This window comes from Diadema setosum, chromosome 3, assembly GCF_964275005.1.
Source record: "Diadema setosum chromosome 3, eeDiaSeto1, whole genome shotgun sequence".
NCBI classification, from domain to species: Eukaryota; Metazoa; Echinodermata; class Echinoidea; order Diadematoida; family Diadematidae; genus Diadema; species Diadema setosum.
In genome coordinates, this window is record NC_092687.1 from 28,961,283 (window position 1) to 28,978,727 (window position 17,445).

Consider the following 17,445-nt stretch of genomic DNA (forward strand, 5'->3'; position numbering starts at 1 on the left):
AGGTTAGTGTGGTACGGTAGGTAAAATCTACTTCTAATACTAACGTTAATAGTAATATCGAGACAGGGTTGATATAGGCCTAGGTATCTATTTCTAAATGTTAGAATGGTTTCCATTTTTATTAAACGACAATCTTAAAGTGCGTCTGCACTGGCAAGAAACATGTCTAGCGCCATCATAAGGCTCATTTTTCTCTGTGGTGCCCAGCATTTCCCCCATAATGCCAAGCGGCGTGCAGCAATTAACCCCTTCCACACTGAATTCTGAAATCCCCATAGACTTAACACACAGACCACCCGGTTCCCGTAGGGGATGGCCTCGCAGCGCAGCGGCTTGCTTCGATCCCGCATTATGCGCAGTCCAGTGCATAGTATGTATACCATGATCGATGGTACATCCCATGGTTATGCGTACGTTGTCACGTAAATCACTTCGCGATCTGTTCGGTGCTTTCAAACACTGTCTTCAACACTCAGATCGTTTATTCTGATCTTTGTGTCGAACTTCAATCTGCGTGCCATTATGTCGCGGATACGACTTGGTAAATGCTGGATCCAGTGGGAGGAGGTGCGAGCTGTTTATCGGCAAGAAATGAACAAGATAAACGTTGCCCTTCACGGCCCATCAAGCCATTCAACACAGGATGACTTTGCTGGTCATCTGCTGGATGTCCACCACTCGCACTGGGCATCAGCACTGTGTGCCAGGATTGCGGGATCAACCCGTTGTGCAAGTTTCTACATGCACTCAGACTGAGTCAGAAGCCTCTGATAAGCCAAGGTGGGTGAAACTCAACTTGTATGATGTATAATTGTACCTATTTTTTATTCAGTTGCAAATGACATTCACTGAACGCTGAATTTATAACCTTCCAAATCCATGTAACGATAACGTTACCGTTACTTGAATTCAAATACCGGTACAGTTGTACCGCAGCGTTGATCATGCAACTATCGCGATGAACGATGACACAATTTAAAACAGCCTTATTCACATTTTTTTTTAATGATTATCACAATAAATACTGACGTCCAACTTACGACAAAAAGTACTATGATGACTCAATGACTAGACCTAAAGTAGGCCTGATTAAGTCAATTAGTGAACGTGTACGGTCACAGTAGTAGACCCAGCCATACATGTAACGTTAAATTATCACTAGCCGTATATGAACGTTTTCATTTTTAGCTTATTGTTCCTCACTAACCCAGCCTCAACAAATTGTCAAAATTTCTAGGAAGGGAAATCATGATCAATTCAAGATATGTTATCTGTTTTCCAATTGCAATCTCGAGATTGGTGTCATTTCTCACATGTGTGGTAATATTCAGGGGGACAGCACATCAGCTGTACATAGAGTCTATACTTGTAGGCCTAGATCTACAGTAGGACTAGGAACCGCGTGTACATTTGCTCTGGTACTACTAGTCACTACTAGACTACTAGTGCTGACTGTAGTACTAACGTTAGATCTGTAACTCTTACCGTCTAGTTATCTTAGTACTAGCAAAGATTTATGTGCGAGAGATAACGCATCTGGAGCTTTCATCACTCATTGTGTTGGACTTCATGAAAACTCAATAAAGAGCATGAAATTTGAAGGAATATTTTTCTGCACATCGTGTAGTATATCTAAATCAGCTATTGAAAATAATTTTTGGTCGTACAAAACCTTATGGTAATAAAATGCTTGACTACATGTACAGTTGTAGCGACAGTCTTATACAGGGCAGCTTGCATGCAACGTTGCAGACAACTGGGTGCAATTGAACTCACATGGTGACCGGCAATAGATTGCGCAGACCTGCAGCCTGTGCCTCCATGGGATATGGGTTACCACTTATCGCACAATCCTGCAGGCAACACCTCCACTAGTTACAAAAATAAGATTTGGTATTCAAACCCTTGGACTGACTGGAGGCCCTGGCTGCAGGATTGCACAATCTATCGTTGGTCAGGTGCAATTGAACTCACATGGTGACCGGCAATAGATTGCGCAGACCTGCAGCATGTGCCTCCATGGGATATGGGTTACCACTTATCGCACAATCCTGCAGGCAACACCTCCACTGGTTACAAAAATAAGATTTGGTATTCAAACCCTTGGACTGACTGGAGGCCCTGGCTGCAGGATTGCACAATCTATCGTTGGTCAGATTTTGTGAGCTCACTTGCACCTAGTTGCCAGCGCGTTGCATTGCGAGCTGGACTGTATGAAAGACGTAGACATTGAATTCATTATGCCTTTCATACATGTACGTACCTGTACTGTACTTTTTCGAGTATGGTTACAGTTGTAGTTCCCTGTTTCGGTAGGTTGTATAATATAACAACTAAGGACAGTTGGGGCTCAGTAACTGGACACCAATTTTACTAAGATTTAAAATGAGAAAATTTGGGTGTTTTTTACGTCAAATGGCCAAGGTCAAAGAGAGCATATCAGAATAAATTGATTTGATTTGTGGGCATTATTGGAAATACAAGGCCAGAACAAAAGGAAGGTACAGGCACATTTGTACAATGTATAATTGTCACACATGCAAAACTGCTATTTCATACATTTACACTGTACAGACCCTACGTGTACACGCCAATGTACACTCCCATCAAATTCAGCACCTTTTCTTTGCCATCATAATATCAATATACAGTGTAGTAGAAATACTGATTTCTTGATGTCAAGATAGCTTTGTAGCGGAGTAATTGGCTGTCCTTGAGTGGTATACCTGATCAATTATGTGAAGCCAGATGAATATTGCACGATGGACGAGTGTAATATTTGTCAAGCTGAATGCAATATGTCTGGTATACCATGAAAGGGTAGCCAATATTATGATCATTATGTAGATCTGCCCCCAAAGATGCGTGAACAGTGGTTTGGAATTCATGGAAATCGCTTAAATTGAAATTGCATTTTACACTAGTTTATGAAATGAAAGAATTCCATGTCTCATCCACCTTTACTGGTACGAAAGCACAGTCGCACGCTACTCTAGCGCACTGTCATACCATCTCAGTAGGCTACCGGGCCATGCAGTATGGTGTATTGTTTCACAGAAATCTTTTACAGTAACCTATTGGGATTTTCATCTTTCTTCAACATGGTCATTGCCGCATGATTGGTAATAAAGGGGACAGACTACATGTTTTTAGTGTGCTGCTGAAACCTCTCGTATAATATTCACTAATGTGATATGAAAAGTCTGGGGTACAGTACATTTGTATGCATGGTATCCAACTAACATTATGTTTTATGCTGTACTGCTCTTGCCTTGATTTACCTTGATGTTGGGCATAAAGTATACACGATGTATAAACTTATTTGCCCCTGTGCATCTTCTTTGTGTTAGTTCTCGGTCATCAGAATAATCTGACTTACTTGTAGCCTCTGCAGCTGATAGCACAACATCACAGACAGAAACCATCTCCACCTCTGCAGTTGCTGACAAACATTGTACAGCATTGTCTTCTTTGAGGTTGTGCTCCTCTGAAATATGTAGTGCATTGTCAATCACCTCAGAATCCATAATGTCCACTGGACGATTTTGATTGCATGGAAACCTTACTCTTTGCATGCTCTGCAGGTTGATTAAAAAGGTATTTTACACACAGAGGTCAGCTACAGTGTCTAACAGAGCCCTAAGGCGATGTCAATGTTTCAAGGCACTCTTGGAATTTTGTGCCAATGGAAATACATTGTGTGGAATAACAATGAAATTTAATTTTTCTTCAAAGTTAGATGTCTTTGGTTATATTGTGTAGTACAAGCTGTCAGTTCATATGTTTTTCAGAGCAACTACTGCTGAAGATCTACCTGCAGGAAGCTCTGTCCAGATGCGTCTCGAACTCCCAAGGACTCAAGAATTGGGCCAGCCGGTAGATACTTCAAGTGAGATTTCTTGAAGCGTACATTGTAGTATTGATAGGGTCCGAAATTTATTTTGTGATCATTGTTTGTTCTTACAGCATAATCCTGTCGGGATGGATAACAAAAATATCCTATAAACCCAGAGATGCCGACTATTCTGGAATATTCATTAAGCCTGTCAATAGCCCTCCCCCATACAGTTTGTTTTTCCTGAGTGGCTAATAGTAGATGGTTGCCTCTGAAGACAGAGTACATGAATAGTGTAATGTATTCATACACAAACCTCCTTATCATCTGTTCGGTGATACGAAAAAAAAAAATAAAAAAAAGGTGACTTACAGTTACTAAGTAAGTTCAAACTCAAGACCTTTATTGGTCAACTAAAGCAGTCATGACATTGGGATGAGTTATTTTGATTTGGATAGATATGCTGATATCTAACACCAAACATGGAAAATAGCTCATGATTGGCCAATTTCTGGATACCTTGTAACGAACAGTGCTGGGAATTCATCTGACTTCTTGAGTCTTTTGCTGATTTTACCCATAAAATAGCATGCAGTATTTAGGATGTATCCTGCTGGAAACATCAAGTTATATACCGGTACTCATTGTTCCTGTTATTTCTTTCCAGAAATGTTCTGCTGAAGTGGAAGTTTACCATCAGCAAAATTAGTGTTATTTTAAGTTCTGCAGCCCAAGATATCTTCGGCCTCGTATCTCAGAGGAAAAATGTCAGCTGAAATAACTTGTGCATTGGAAGCAATGTTCTGAATAAGGAATGAAAGAATGCAAATGGCCATCCAACTGAACCAAATGTTCCTCTCAGAGAAAACATAAAAAAAAAACATGTTTTCTTTGGTCAGAATACTGCCTTTAGTATACCAGACGATGTTTAGTTTGTGAGTTATTCAGAAAAAAATGTTTTTATTTCGTATACCGGTATACAAATCAAATGATTTTATTAAAACTCTTAAAACCATTGCTTTGATGAGAGTGTGATCCCTCAGCTACATTGTAAAGGAACAATACATGTGTACTCTATACTCTACACAGTGTGTCCTACAGTGTATACCCATTGACCAATTACCATTCAATTTTAGGAGTTTGTTGTAAAAGAATGTTTGTAACCTTTACTTTTTGAGAAGTACACTGTATTATACTCAAGGTCATTGCTGCTGTTTGCCACACATCATACTTTTCATGGTAAATGCACTGTACAATGATTGCCTTTTCAATATGTTATTCCCATCCATATTAAAAAGACAATATCGTGATCACAAATTGTGTGTAAAAGAGCATTTGCAACACCCTATATCTGCACTTTTTTCAGCCAATTAGCATATATTTTTGGGTACATTTTTTTTTCACGTATCCCTGAGAATTTTCTTGACCATAATACATACTGATGTGTTCTTTCTAGGAGTGTTGTGCTACCTTGCTCGTTGATAACTAGGACTCTAAAAATCTAGGATCAAACTGTAAAATTTTGTACTCGACTCGACATGAAAATGTCATTTACTGACACTCATTCGGAAAATATATGTCATTAGTATAATTGAAAGTAATTATGACTTTGTTGCATTACATGTATGTGGTTAATTAAGTATGCTTTGTTTGTGTTTACAGCTCCTAGGAGAGCTCCTCTGCGCAGAGGAGTGTTGTTTTCACCGATCAACTCTAAGACCCTCCTGAACCAAGTCAGGTGAGTATCAAACTAAAAATTATCATTGTTATGCACAGGCTTATTGACAATAAAATGCCCACAAATTTGACCATGAATCCTTTTTATTCCTCTGTCCGATGGGTGCTTGAGGCATGATATTTTTGGGTTGTAGGTCTGTCTGTCTACTTTAGTATACGCGATAACTTGAGTAATACTGAGCGGAATTTGACCAAACATAGTCCGACTATGAAGTATGATTGGGCAATCACTTGATTAGAAATTGGTCGTAGGTCAAAAGTGAAGGTCATCTAAAACAGTTTATGCAATAACTCAAGACTGTATTGAGCAAATTTCAGCAAACTTGGCACAAGGGTAAAATATGATAGGGCACTAACTTGATAACATTTTGTGTAAAATTGGCAAGAGTCAAAGGTCAAGGTCAAATTCTAAAAATTCACTGTGTGATATTAAAACTCAAGACTGGATCAAGCAAATTTCACTAAACTTTGCACAAGGGTGAAGCAAGGTGGGATAATCACTTGATTAGACTTTGGGTAAAATTGGGTAAAACTTCAAAGGTGGATGTAGCAAATCTCAATAAACTAGAGCAATGTACATGTACATATACCTCAAACAAACATAATGAATGTTCGATATTCTGAAGGTTCATTATTCCGAAGGTTCGTTACTCCGAAACACACATATTCCCAATACCTAGAGGTTCGTTAATCCGAAAATAAAAAAGGTTCATCAATCTGAACATTTGTGGCGTTATTCCAAAGATTTGTTAATCCGAAATGATATTTGGAAAAACAAATCTTCGGAATAACGAATCTGCGGACTGAAGAGCCTTCGGAATGACAAACCTTTTGGAATAACGAGCTGTAACCCTATTGGGTACCATGTTACCAGGTCTAATAATTGGGGTCTGTGACAAGACTATACTCTTGGCGCTGTTCCCAGGCCATGACCAGGTGCCAGTTAGCCTTTTGTCAAGGCCCTCTCGCTGTATGGTGAAGAGAGCCCAGCTGAGTGGGGTTGCGCTGGCGCGCTCGGCTGGGCTCGCTTCGCTCGCCCATTACAGCGAGAGGGCCTTGACAAAAGGCTAGGTGCCAGTTGTAATACGATCTCACGAAAGAATGCTTGTGCGCGCCGTGTTCCTTTGTCGGTAGCCCTTCCCAGGCCCCAACCCTGTCTAGCACTTCTGTCTCTTTACTAGTAGTTGGTGTTTTTGTTTTTCTGATGGTAGTGGTCTCTGTCTTGGGTCTGTGTGTGTTTTGCATCTTTCATGTGCGAGGGGAAAAAAAGAGACAGAAAAGAACTTCAAGAATTCGAGGAAGTCTTGCGGATTTTCTTTCTCGTCATTCACGCTAGGGGAAAAAGGAGGGGGGGGGGTTCTGAATTGTTCATGGCAGGGGAAAGAGGAGACAGGGAGAGAAGCGTTTGTTGCTCTTTTTTCTCTTCAATCCTGTTTACATACATTTAGTTACTCTGAAGCATTGATAAAGATTTGCTGCTGTGAAGTCAATAGGACATTAAAATAAGAAGCCTCCCATTTACTTCTGTTCATTGAATCTTCACCTAACTACTGTACCTTTAGAGCATGGTAACAGGAATAGCAGAAATAGTTCTGGTTACCTTGACATGTGTTTGCAGGGAAATCGTGGATGCACTTGAAAAATAGTAGACTTTTTGAAGCTTGAAGTTTGTTATGAAGCCACATATACAGTGTACAAGTTTTGTACATGTAGGGCTCATCAGTTGTTCGATTTCGGTATGAATTTGGAAAGGTTGCAACACAGTTTAGTTAGCACAATTTCGTCAATTCCAAATCAAATTTAGGAGACAGAATCAATTTTCTAAGCCAAGTATCGGAAATCCCAATCAGAGCTGCATATGATAAATTGATATGTCGTGTTACATTGTATCTTGTAGTTTAGTAATGACCAAAGATTCAGGGTTACCTCAAGAAAATCTGATGCATTGCTAAATGAATTACAATATGGAAGATATATTGGTACAATGAAAGATTTTCTACATGATTTGACTCACAAATATTGATTAAGTTGACTGACAAAATTATGTACCTGAACCTATATGCTCAACATAAAATATTTTAGAAACGTATTTGCCATAAAACCATCATACTAATGTGACGCCTAGAGCATGTAAGTCCAAAGACAATGTTTTATAGTGGTAATTTAATCGCCTGTGGCTTGTGGGGTTTGATACTGTAAGACGTGGTTTGGTTTTCCCACAGACCGTATTGAATTTGGAGGAGAAACTTGCAATCTGCTCCATAAACCATTTTCGTACTGTATCCAGATTTACACAATTATACTTGTTTCCTTCCATGCGCTCATTGACAACAATTCGAAGAACTTGTCACAGACAGTCAGAATATATAATCTTCCTTGTTCACGACGCTGTTACAAACTTCACATGAGCGCGGACAAAGTTTGTTGGGTTGTCATTATTTGTTTACAAAAATACAATCTGAATACATGAGAAACCCGTTCATTAGCATTGACAACAATTCTAGAACCTGCAACAAACAATACTGGACACAAGAGACACAATATGGTTTTATGCTCCTACTTGCTCCCGAAGCTCGGACAAGCATCGCATGAGCTCGAACAAGCTTTTAGGGTCGCCATATGGGCATCCTTTATTGCAGCAACAAGTCTTAATACATGATAATATCATCTATTACCATTGAATGTTATGATGTCTAGTCAACCAACATGCAAACAAAAACAAACAATCAACAGTCAATGAATTAATGCATGCGCATTTTGTGTTACAGTACTTTTGATGTACAGCTGTAGGCAGAATTTGTTTCATTATTTTTCTTATTTATTTCTGTCTCTCATGCGTAGGCCAAGGTGGAGGCGCTCACCAGGGATCAAGTCAATGAGCTGGCCATCACGAACTTGAAAAGGACAGCTGGACTATTCGAAGATTTCTTCGAGCAGTTTGTTCATCCACCGCCACAGCCGCCACGAGAGCCAGAGCCAGAAGCCGTGCCTCCATGGTGCAAATGTGGGCGGTGCAGGGAGATGGCGCATGACGTAGAGAAAAAATGCTGCAGAAAAGCTAACATGCAGTGTCACTCGCTCTCTGCACGATTCCGTCGCCTCTGTTTGGACCCAGCTGTACTCGACATCGTTCGCCACAACCTGGAGAACCAGCACGCCTGGGCCGCAGACAGGGGCAACAGATCATACCGTCACGCGTCATATCGCACATACATTGTACGTCCATTGGCAGCACGACAAATTGGGCGCTAGCAATCGAAGAGTGGTTCCCTCCTGTTCTGTCTGGGCCATTAGAACCGAGTACAGTACTCATCTGCTAACGGGCACTATGTAGGTTATCAGGAGGTCAAAGGGTACCGAGATGGTTATAGGGTCGAACTTTATATTCCTTCCACAACCATTTTCCTTGTATCTTGGATCTTGCAACATACTTTCAATAGACGGCACTGGTTGCTCTTAGTTTGGTTAGGTCTTACGATTATTCTATGAGATGTGTGCTCATAGTACATGTAACATAGTGAAGTATCCCTTTGTTGTAGGCCTACTATCTATTACGCATGAGTGATTCTTTATGCACTTATATGCAGGTATCAATTACTGTATGAGACATTATGTTCATTTCAAGACACTAGTGATATTGTAAAATGCTGAATAGGTGAGTAAATCTAACAGAACACGCCAGAGATGACGAACTTCCTTTGTGGCTGATACATGTATAAAACTACATGTGGAAAAAAAAAATTGTACAAGACATTTTACCGATAATGTGTATACAAGTATGTATTGGATGGAGATATTTCTAAACATTTTCTTTGTATTTTTATTGTCTGCAAAGGCTGCAGATATTTCTAAACATTTTCTTTGTATTTTTATTGTCTGCAAAGCTACTTATTATGCCTCCATCTTGCGGTAACTAGTTATTTAGACTTTGTTTCACCCCATCCCTATGCTAAAATGTTTGTATGCACATTCTGCCAGCAAAACATATATGAATATGATATGCACATCCTCATTGACAGAACAGGGTTTATAGTTCGTGAGGTGGGATGCTTCTCTATATCAACACATCTCCTACCTCCATGATAAACTGTTGGTTTGATGTAGACTGTGAAGTTCGCAACTCGACATCATCATGGATTTGAAGGTTGAAAATGGCAAAGCCTCTTATCCCCCAAAATATACAAGACAGAATATGTGCAAGATTTACATGCAAACGGGATGTGCTCACCCTTGTCAAAATCCCTGTGCCGTGGATGGTGAAAGAAATATATAATGTAAGTTGGTGTGTTGTCATTATGCCTACACATACATTAACTGTGGTAGTGAGTGTTTGGTGTATTTCCTACAGATCTCGTTTTGATAATATATTTTTCTCTGTGGTTGGTTTTCACATTAGCACAAGCTAATCCTATCCCTTTAGCATTTGTACATGATAACCATGGTACTATACATGTGTATTGAAACAGTTTCGCAATAAACACAAAGAGCAAAGAAGGAAACAATCACTCGTTTCTTTTTCTGTCCTAGGTGTCCTGAGATTTATGCAACTAACTCTGGTAAAGAAGGAAACGCGACTTCGTTTCTGAGTCCGACATCAATACTCACAAATCTTGTGTTCCACTTTGTTCCACTCACCTGCATAGCGTACTAGACCAGTTTTGTAGTGAATTTCAAGTTATATTTTCGTCCCTGCTTAGTGGCAGAAACAGCTCAGAGAACCTGTCAAAAATAGTTGGATTCAGAGTTCTGACTGAAATTCCTCCTGAATGTTGGAGAAAACACCTTATGAGCTGGAACAAGCTCTCGAATTGGTCTAGAAATCATTGGAAGTATGCATGAAATTTGAACACTAAGCCATGTCTTGCTCGACTATTTCAGTTACCACACTAAGGTCAGAATTCCTAATCACAAGTAGCCCGCATTTCATGTAGAAACATTGCGAACGACATCCGACTATACAGGTCACAAAAAGATACATTTATCGATACGATATGACCACTTTATTTTTATTTTGAGGTTATTGAGAATTTGCTAATTGATCTGTAGAGGGAATTTAGGCGTTTTATTTGCCAACCCGCACGACAGCAGAGCATTTTGTAACGTACAGTTGTATTCGAACAGACCATTTCCATAATGTATTCAAATTTATGAACATTTCCTTACCTGCACCGTGACAGAGACTATTCAACCTGTGTCAAAAACATTTGGATCCAAAAGATAGAATACAGGGTTAGAATTGGTTGCTCGCAAAGGGTTGCTATGGAGATCCTTTGTTGCAGAAGTTTGCATACAATATGCAGTACACTAATAACACGGTATACATTCCGAAATTTATCCTGTCACAAGCAGTAGACAATTTTAGTTGTTTACACGTATTAAAATTTATGGACATTTTTTCTTCCCCGAGTGATGACAGTTCATGTGACTTTTTGCTAAGACGATTACTGTCTTGAAAATCAGTGCAGATTATATTTGCTGAAAAGGGTCGGACATTTCGGTCAAAGTTTCGGACAAAGTAGAGATCCTTTGTTCAAGAATACACAAAACCTATAATATCAGGAAAGCACTGTATGTCGTATACATATTGTATTAGATTGTGTGTATCATGCATCTGTCCACATGACAAATATTCCTTGTGATGATATTCCAGGAGAATTACACCTGTTGTTTACTGAACATCATTACTGGCGTCATGTGGGGTGTACATGCCTTTTGGTTATTTGTTAGTAATGACAAAACCTTAGTGACGGCTCAATAAACGTTCGTATTGAGTTCACTTCTACAATCATGGATTCCCTAGCAACCCTAAAGCTATAGACAGGGCTCATGTAATGTTTGTCTGAGCTTCGGGATAAACCAAGTTATAACCCTGCACCTGCATGTGCATGGATTCCGTCTTTTGAATCAAATTTTCTGCAACATTATCTTTGGATGGTACTATAAGTAGTCAGTGTGCAAAGGGACGAAATTATAAAGTTGAATTCATTACGAATCATTAGAGCTCACGGATGAAAAGTTTTGCAAGGGTACAAATTCAGAATTGGCAATATGCACCTGCCTACTGGCCTAACTAAGTCCCTTGTGGTCTGATCCTTCTGGAGATGTGTGTTTGGCAAAAGATAAAGAGTAATACACCTGAATCTCCTATATCTCGGTATAAGAATACCTAAAATGTTGTTCCTTGGTGCGATGCTTTCATAAGTTATTCAGCTGAAAACATTTTCTGTGTAAACCTTCAATTTCGCTGGATATTGTATTCCATGGTCCCAAGGACTCCTTCATAATGAGTTTCTATGCAAGCCTTTCACTTGCTTCTTTCGGACAATTTCTATATTATTTGGTAGCCTTTGCTGCGCAAATTTCAAGAGGTTTGTTTTTAATAGGGAGATGGAATCCACTGAGGCCTGGTTTTATGTATGTTGCAGAGTTGCCATTTCTGAAATACTTGTCCATTAGATTTGTTATTCTGTGACAAGACTGATTAAGAGCATTTTGCAGATTGGATTTCAACGCTTCATGAAGTAATTTATCATTATTATTATTACTGTATCATTATTATTATTGTCACTACTATACTACTACTGCTTCTGCTGATACAATTACTTGTACTACTAATACTACTACTATTCTTATTATTATCACCATTATCATCCTCATTGTTACTATCATCATTATTATAAGGACCTACTATCTTCATCCACCTACTATCGACCATCTTCAGTAACATTCATGGACACGGGTTTTAGTCGTCCTTCTCGATCTTTACTGTTTTGGTTCCTGGACTGTTTATTTTTTTTTTATTTATTGACATATTCATATTTATGCATGTGATTCATGTTTACAAGCATTTGTACAGTTGTAGCCGTAGGGCCTTGACATTGATTATGATATACAACTGTACATGTAATGAAAAAATAAACAACACAAAATCAACTATGCAAAACGTACGGGAAAGTGAGGTATAGCGAAACCGTTATCGGTGTATCGCCTACACAGGGCCGGAGATAGGATACCGCGGAGATCGAGGTGGGTAATAAATTTTCGTGGAAATGTGATTGATCGTTGGTACAATACGTGTTCATGCTGTGCTACGTTTATTTACGAGCTGGAATTGACAACCAACAAACTAAATGCGATCACTAATCACATGTCATCGTAATTGACCAACCCATAATCAGGCGAATAATTATAGTTCAGAAGTTACAAATCCCAGCTCGCTGGCCCGACGAAGAAACCGACGGCCACATTACAGTACTAGTAATTCACCGCCCAGCGATGTTTTTCTGCTCGCTACGCTGGTGAGTAGGTCATTGGGCTGAGTGAGTGGATTGTCGTGGATCTCTCTCGCGACAAGTAACCCGTTCCCTCGCGATCGGCCGAAAGATCGAGGCCGCGCCGGGCGGGCCGGGCTGGGCTCTCGGTACCCCACCATAATATGCACTGCTTGTGTGTGTTTTCTCGGCTCTGCGTATGCGCACAAGCTGCTGTGAGATCGTGCGCTGACCGGCAGGCGGCGATCAGCGCAGCCACAGTATAAAATAACGATGTAACCATAGAACTAGAGTTTTGACTAGAGTTCCGTGGATGTAACCCGGCCACCGGAAGTTTTGATAGATGGCGCTCTTTACAAAAAAAGTTCTGGCATCAAAATAATGACTAGTGCAGACGGGCTTTAAGAGAAAAGCTTTTATTCAATTTCCTACCTCAAAGTCCTGGTTTGATCAATCGCCAATCCATTCCGAACTCACGATTCAATCGACATAAAAAGCCATGTCGCCAGCGCACACAGCAACCGTGCCGCCGGCCGGCGCGGCGCGATGGCTCTGCTGGTACTGAGCATTCAAAGCTAGCTAGCCAGGAATAATAGCGCTACGCTATACGCTTAACATGTATCCTGTGATGCGTGCGTCGCACACGTACACAAACTGTACAGTCAAATGTACAGTGCTTCACGAGTCGTCGCAAGCATGCCCTTATTCGACATAAATACCCGTAAAAACTATTCAAAATCCAAGAAATTCACGCTCATGTGGCTGATACACTGCCAATAATAAATTTAAGTGGATTTGTGGAGAGAAAAGGACTCAGAGAGGGAGAATTTCTTCTTCCATAGAGGGCACCATGACGGCTTGACCAAAGACTATTTCGGGTTTAATTTAAACCCGAAATAGACTTGGGTTTAACTAAACCTCGCTAGCAGAATACAAAATTAAACCTCGGGTCTAGCTAAACCATAGGTGAGTCTAAAATTGGTTTAAACCTTGGTCTACAGTAGAATACGGGCCAGCAAGTCGACTCGTTTTGGACAAAAAGACATGAAAATGAGTTGTTGAAACTCGGGAAGTCGACTTGTTTGGGAAAAGAAGACATGATAACGAGTTGTTGAAACTCGGAATGTCGACTTGCTTGGGACAAGACGTCAAATGACAAGTTGTTGAAACTCGGCAAGTCGACTTGTTTTGGACGAGAAGACAAAATGCCGAGTTGTCAAAACACGACAAGTCGACTTGTTTTGGAAAAGAAAACAAATTGGTTAGTTAGTGGAACAGAAAAGTCGACTTGTTGCGGACAAAAAGACAAGTCAACGAGTGGTTGGAATTTGTTTAGGACAAGAAATCAAGGTGACAAGTTGTTTATCGACATTTGGGGTCTAGGAACACTACCTCCTGGAAAACTACCCCATAATTACTACCCCTTGGATCTGGATAACTACCCCCGGATTATACCCCCGAATAATTACCCCCAGGATAACTACTCCTGGATAACTATCCCACAGATGACTACCCCCATATAGCACTATCAAATAAAACATCATCACAACAACAACAACAACAAAAGCAGTGAATTCAAAGACAAATACAACTTAAACAATCACTGAATATTTCCGATGCCCCACCCTGACCCGATGGTGTTAGCTCATCCAGCAAAACTGGTAATTGGATTTATGTTCTTTCAGAAAAAAAAAAAAAAAAAAAAAAAAAAAAAAAAAAAAAAAAAAAAAACTTGTCATTATAGTACCACCCGACGGCAACACATTGCCCTACGATGAAAGATTTATGTTCAGTTTATTTAGAAATGATTTCCTCACCAATATCTCAATGCATAAACCTGACCAATGGAGCAAAACACTGGTATTTTTTTTTTCTCCTGAAAATACTGTTTCCGTGACAACACAGTGTCTAACACCGACAAATGACGAATGTTGCACTACAATCGGGATAACTACTCAGTACTTCCTGCATTAGTACCCGTGGTATAACAACTACTACCCGATAGATACCCTATAGGGATTTACCACTGCAATCTTCCACTTTCCCAGCGCAGTTACCCTCCAGGGCAATCACAGGGCTAGCCCCGAACAACTTACCTCCAGGGCTATTCCCGATAGGGCAACTCATGGGCGTCACCAAGGGGGGGGGGGGGGGGGGGGTATGCACTGGGTGCGAACGCACCCCCTTCATAACCTAAAAAAATATGTATATATTGTTTATTACAAAAAAATGCTTCAGTCTGCGAGCGACCTCAACGCCGGACGCTTAATAATTGTTTTTTTTTTTCTTATTCAATTCTTATTTTTATTTTGCACCAGGGGGAAAAAACAAAAAAACAAAACAAAAACAATCGCACCCCGGATCTGGCAGCACTGATGCATTATACATACAGTGTTTACTGTCTATCGACCGTACTGTATACCTCATTGTGCAACGGATTATCAATTCAGAAAAAGCAAAAGCTCCATCGCATGGGAGGAAGATACCCCGCCCACTCCCTCCCCCGTTAGGCCTATAGGTCTCCAATCAGTGGCGTAACTGGGGTGGGGTGGGGGGCACGTGCCCCCCCCCCCCCATCCGCTGGTAAAAAAAAAATATATATACATGTATATATATATCAAAATGGTAATTCAAGGGTTAGTAAACTGCTTTTGAAATTGACATGAAAGGGTGAGCAAGACATTATTTTTTCTCTAAGATTTCTTTTAACCATAATTAAAGAGGCATCAATAGTGTGAAACATTGTTCAAAAAGCCCGGAGCCGACAAAATATTGTGATTCATTGTGATTCCTGGTTGGCATTCTGAATGATAGGCAGGATGGAGCAGTGTACTCAGAGTATCCGAACGGCAAAGAGTCGCTGTAATGTTGCGCAATGTGATGTAGAATTACATCTCTGTACCTCTGCCCCCCCCCCCCCACGGAAGAAAGCAGTAACTGCATAGCTGCTGAGCTGAGATAAATGCGATTTTGTGTTTCTTGCAGATTCTTTAAAAACACAGGAACATTCAAAATAAATTTTGTGGTATGATTATGCACCATACCTAGTTGTTTAACAATACCTAGGAAAAAATTATGTTTCCGTTCATTTTTAAATGTTATTTAGGAAAATGCAGTTACTGCGGTGGCTCACCCTTGATTCTGGGTAGTTTCCCCACGGAAAAAAAGCAGTAACTGCAGACGGCCAGGAGTCTGCTGTTTTCCCCATGGAAAAAAGCAGTAACTGCACATGCCACACGACCTCGAGGAGGAGAATTGTTACCACCACCAGGTTATAAAGTTCTTTTACTTTCTGGTTAGTCTAGATCTATAAGATCTAGGACCTAACGTTAGACCTAGACTAGGTCTTGTCGATTGAATGGCATTCTGTGTAAAAATAAGGTAATTCAAGTTGAACTTTGAAGTGCCCGGCCTGGCCCCTAACACATGACCCTGGACTAGACAGTGCATTTAACCGTTGAAGTCAAGTCTCTCCGTCTTAGATACTAGTCGAACTCTGACGTTACACTTAAGCTAGACTACAGATCTATGCCCAATGTTAGTGCTAGACCTAGATCTATTACGTTAGATTAGGCCTACTGACATTTTGTCTAACACTAAACAGTTAACAATAGATTAGACTCTAGATCTAACGTTACTCTGTAACGTTAGATCTGGTAGACCTAACTTTAGGGCCTACATCTAACGTTAGACTAACGTTAGTGTATTAATACTAGTGCTCATCTCCCTTCAATATATTTTCAGCTCACCTAGATTTTTTGGTTCTGGCCAAAGCCATGGCTACCATGACTTTTCCTCTGCAATTCATGGTAGATTTACACCGCAGAAACTGTGTGACAGCATGGTTAGCACTGGCATGATCACTCAGACTGTACCAGACCTGCAATACTGTGCAAGTGATGACTGTAATGTGATGCAATGTTTAGCTAGTTACTAGACTGTATGCTGCATAATTTACGCGCATGCAGCTAGCTGCACGCGTATTCTGCACTCTGAGCGCGCTGAGTCTGCCAAGTTTGCTAGTCTCCAGAAAGAAGCTTTTTCTACAACTTTTCATATGATTCCCTGCGGGCAGAGTCAAGTTACTGGTGAAAGTTACTGGTGAATCTTTTTATATCTACTCCCCTAAATTATGGAAGAAACTGCTGTTTACATTGTTTTAAAATAAATGGTATTAGGGGAAAAAATAAACAGGAAGGACTATACAGAGTCTGAATGATTAGACTAAATTGTTAGTTACTGCTTTCTTCCGTGGGGAAACTTGCAAAGTTGAATCAACTGGATGCAGTTACTGCTTTCTGCAAAAGTGAAAAATTGCATTTTTTGGTCACTTTCATTTTTGTTTTTGCAAAACTGACCTATTAACATTGGAGTAAAACTATTCATTTTTGCAAAAAAGCAAACATTCATAAAAATGTCAGTTACTGCTTTTTTCCGTGGGTGGGCAGACCTTACACTTCGTTATATCAAAGCTAGATCACTTATTGTTGCTTTACATACTATAGTCTATATTAAAATGCCTTGCATTGCCAATAATAAGACTTGACGGGCTATTTCGCAACTTTCCCAACACACACAAACACAAACAATTAGGGGATGCTC

The 17,445-nt window shown here is 40.1% G+C and overlaps 1 long non-coding RNA gene across 2 annotated transcripts; it reads left to right on the forward strand.

Annotated features, from left to right (window-relative positions):
- Positions 1-760: 760 nt before the first annotated feature.
- Positions 761-10,914, forward strand: LOC140226323 (uncharacterized). 2 transcript variants are annotated; one of them, XR_011900930.1, is made up of 3 exons: positions 761-780; positions 5,498-5,573; positions 8,414-10,914. It is a non-coding gene; the product is annotated as an uncharacterized lncRNA (long non-coding RNA). The 2 variants fall into 2 exon arrangements; XR_011900929.1 differs by lacking the exon at positions 761-780 and adding an exon at positions 3,838-3,889.
- Positions 10,915-17,445: the final 6,531 nt, after the last annotated feature.